Here is a 4,590-nt window from a genome sequence, read left to right on the forward strand (position 1 = left end):
AGGATGCATATTGAATATTAAATGAAACATACATGTTTGTTTGTTTGTTTGTTTGTTTGTTCAATACAAGCTAAAATAAATTCCTCATCAGCTGATGGAGTCACTAAACACACACATACACATCTGTAGGATTTGTTGGGTTGTGTCTTGGGACTCCATGTCAGAACTGTACATTCCAAAGTGCTCACCTGTTTTAATCCTAAGCCCAGGATCTGATCTATTTATCTATCTCTCTGTCTATCTATCTATCTATCTATCTATCTATCAGTGCTACTGGAAAGTTTTCATACTCCTTCAGGTTGTCCATATCTTGTTATGTTTCAGACTCATCTTAAAATGGATTAAATTCATTTTTTTCTCTCATCAATCTGCACACAGGAGACCAACACTTCACCAACAAACAGGTGTTTGGAGTATTTTTTAAATTTATATAAAAAAACAAAATGAAATATTCAATTTACTTAAGTATTCAGACCTTTTGTTGCGATGCTTGATATTGAGCTCTGGTGCACCCTACTTTTATCAATGGTTCTTGAGATGCTTTTTATTACTTGATTGGAGTTCACCTATGCCTACTGTAAATGAATTCATTGGACGTTATTAGGAGAGACACATATCTCTTTATATAAGATCTCACAGATGGTGTATGTCAGAGTGAAAACCAAGCTACAAAGTCCAGAGAATTGCCCGTAGACCTACAGAGTTGTGTGAAGACAGATCTGGGGAAGGATACAAGAACATCTCTCCAGCATTGAAAGTGCCCAAGACATGGCAGCCTCTATCATTCTCAAATCGAAAAGTCTGGAACAACCAACAGTCTTCCTAGATCTGGCCGCTCAGCCAAGGTACAGTAAGTAATCCGGGATGAAGGGCCACTTTGAATGAGATCCAGAGTTCCTTTGAGAACTAAAGTAAAAAAGGACAACGCAACACTCCACCAATCAGGCCTTTATTGAAGTGCGGCCAGAGGAAGCCATTTTTTGCCGGGAGGTTTTCCTCAGACCCTGAGAAGTAGAATCAACTGGTCTGATGAAAAAAAAGACAATTCCCAACAGTGTGTGCAGAAGAAACCAGACTGTGAGCTGCACTGGTTGTCCCTCATCTTCTCAAAGGAACTCTGGATCTCATTCCAAGTGACCGATTGGGTCCTGTCCTGTCCTGTCCCGTCCTGTCTGACCAAGGTTAGTTTGGGAGCAGCCATGGCCGACTGGTTAGGGCTTCAGGCTTGTGAAAAACGTCAAAGGGTCTGGAAACATTCCAGTTGCACTGTAAAAGAGAAATAAAGTTGACTGCCTGAAGTTTTCATAGTCATTGATGATATGGAGTTGCATTTCAGGCAAAGGAACAAGGAGATTACCATTATCTCTACATTAAAGGCCCAAGTGTAGACTCATTCTATCAATCAAAAGGTGTTTTTATGAATGGCCATTTTCCAGGATGATAGGCATCTTGCCATAGAGCAAAGAACGTTAAAACCTTTTTTCAGGAAAGACATATCAAGTCAATGACGAGACCAGCAAACAGTCTTGATCTCTATCCAATTGAACATTTATAGTGGAAACTGAAGGAAATCGTGCATGACAAGGTTGAAAATGGATTGATGAAGAATACTGTTCTACTTGAGTGAAGTCTATGCCTCGGAGAAATCAAGCAGTAGTAAAAGTGAGAGGAGGTGCAACAAAGTAGATCAACTATTAATTATGATTTGTTAGGTTTGTGATTTATTTTTTATTTTTTTCCTCAGCATTGTGAGCATATTTCTTTTCCTCTTCATGATCTGAAAATTACATTTCCTTTAATTACTACAATTTGAGTTAATTTGATTTGAGATATGTTTCGCAAAGCTAGAATGTTCATCTGTGAAATTAAAATAGTTCAGAGATCTTTTTCTTTCTAAAAAAAAAAAAACACAGCTGAATAAATATCCTCCAATTGACAGACGCAGCAGTAATTCTGAACTAAGGTATCCTCCGCGCCATAGCTTGAACGTTATTCTCTTGCTGTGCGTGGCTGTGGTTAAAGGCATCTGCTGAATACAAATAGGCCTACATGTCAATTTAAAGGGGTCCTGCTGGGGTCAGTAAACCAGTGAGGTCACACCAGCTCCTTCAACAATGTGCCTTAAAGCAGCACTAAACAGTTTTTTTGTACCTTCAAATATTGTTTCCAAAATCATTTTAGTGGTTCATGAACTCGTAACAGGGTGAACGGCACTTCTGCATTCCCTCTGTTGGCTATACAGTAACTGCACTAAAGTTTACCAGACCAGGTAGTGGATTTGTAGTTTGATGGAATGAGACCTAAGAAACTACAAATCTGACTTGATTCGACGTCGCAATACAGCATACTTTCATAAAATCATGCAACATAGGCTACTCTATCTTGTCTGTGGACATCGTTATTTGATGGATACACAAATAGCGTGCTTGCAACAGAGTTAAAGTTAGTGTTGCTTTCAGGGAAGAAAGTTTAGGGCCAGGAAAGTCAAATATTGATGTGACATTAACCAGCAAAACTGTTAAGAACCCTGCCTAGTGTGTAGTTTCTGTATTTGTATGATGCCTTATTATTAAATTCCAAGGGGAACAGGTGGGGCTTGACAGAAAATGTTTGAGAACCACTAGATTTCAGAGAACGAGATGAATGGATCTATAGCTCCCCCTTGTGGCTGTGGGTTATAAATCTTTTAGGCCACGATCATGATCAGACGCCCATGGAATACATCTACTTTACTGTAAGCAGTTCATTTCTTGAGATTCACAAAAGTATTTCAAGGATCACAAAGAACTTGTAGTGCACATGACTCCTTAGACAGAGCATGGTGTCAGTTAGTCAAACATTCAGCACTTCCAGGGCAAATGTGACTGCTATACTTCAGACCAAGCAATGTTGTTTCCAATGTTTCCCTTTGTTAAAATACAATAATCATTACACATTTCAACTACTTATAGAATGAAAGATCTTAAATTTACAAACAAAGTGAAGTGGACTCATGGGGCCTCTTTACAATGTAGCCTACCTCTAACATGACTTCTTCAAATGATCCACTGCAGCATGCATATCTGAACATGTTTTACCAAACTGCAGTGCAGGCGCTTGAGACCTATTGGTGGCATGTTTCATAATTAGCTGAGTTACCTTCAAAAAACATTATGCTGTGTCTGGGTATTATAATGGTCAAACATCATGCAGAACTTTTGCCAATGAGAAAATTAAGTGTCAATGAAAGGACATCCTGCAGAAAAGGACTTTGTCTTCAGATATCATATCCATGCATGTGGCTGTTAAGGTACATAACACGTGAGCGTGGAGCTAGACCAATATGTATTGGGTCTCACCCAATAAAGCTGTCTGGAAAAAAATCTCAAAAATATAGGCCTTCTGGGGTGATATCAGGTAAAATGGGCCATTTAAGGTTTGGGGGTCCCAGCCCCGGAATTTAGAGCCAATGAATGCAAAGGATGTTAAGCTGTTGTCATAACTGTGCTTGACAAGTAACAGGTGATTTGATTGGTTTATGGTTGCTATGGTGGATAGGGCAATAATACAACCAGAAAACGTGTGGTAAGTAGCCTGGCATAGTGAATCTGACTAAACTATTATAAAGATGATAAATCAAAACATGCCCATAAAAAACTATGCATAATAGCTGTCTTGATGGCATCCATCAGAATTAATGTTGTTAGCTTGGTATATAAACATATTTTTTGGAAAAGTGATGTTTTTCTTAGCGGCCCAATTTAGGCTATCTAAAATCATTATCTTTATCATTTAGCTAAAATGGGCCATCCTCTGTGTCACTCACAAACACACATACACGTGTGTGTGTGTGTGTGTGTGTGTGTGTGTGTGTGTGTGTGTGTGTGTGTGTGTGTGTGTGTGCGCACTAGTGATATTAGTTTACACTTTTGAATAGGCTATATCAATTATCAATTTTGAATGTGAATTTTTGTAATTTGCACATTTGTTCTAAATGTGTACACACACACACACACACACACACACACACACACACACACACACACACACACACACACACACACACACACACACACACACACACACACACACCACTGGCATCAGTCAGGTTCCAAAATGGACTTTTTTAAAGTGCACATGGGTTGGCACCATAGACTGTAAAAAGGTTGGCACCCACAATGTGTTTTTTTTTTTTTTTTTAATGCCACATATGAATATGTTTGCAGTCTAAATGTTATGTGGCTGTATTAGCAATTGTATTTTAAAAAGTAAAATGGATGATAAATTACCATTTCCCTTTGCAATTTGACTGGCCCAGTTTACCTGAACTGCTGGCCCATTTTACCTGAAACTGCTCACGCGAAAAAAGTTGGTACAGCTTATGTTTCAAGAACTGTAGGGCCTAAATACTTAATAACATACTTTCAACACAAAATTATGAAAAACAGTCATTATTAATTATAAAAAAGTGGCACAATTTAGCTGACATCATTCTATTACTTTCAAGACATTTGTCTTCCACTGCTGCAGGTGGCGGTAAAGCCTACAATCAGTGCCAAGTGTCGAATCAAAGAGATTGTCAATTTCTCTGGTTGAATCGTGTGTAGCGCC

The sequence above is a fragment of the Sardina pilchardus genome, chromosome 11, assembly GCF_963854185.1.
Source record: "Sardina pilchardus chromosome 11, fSarPil1.1, whole genome shotgun sequence".
Lineage (NCBI taxonomy): Eukaryota > Metazoa > Chordata > Actinopteri > Clupeiformes > Clupeidae > Sardina > Sardina pilchardus.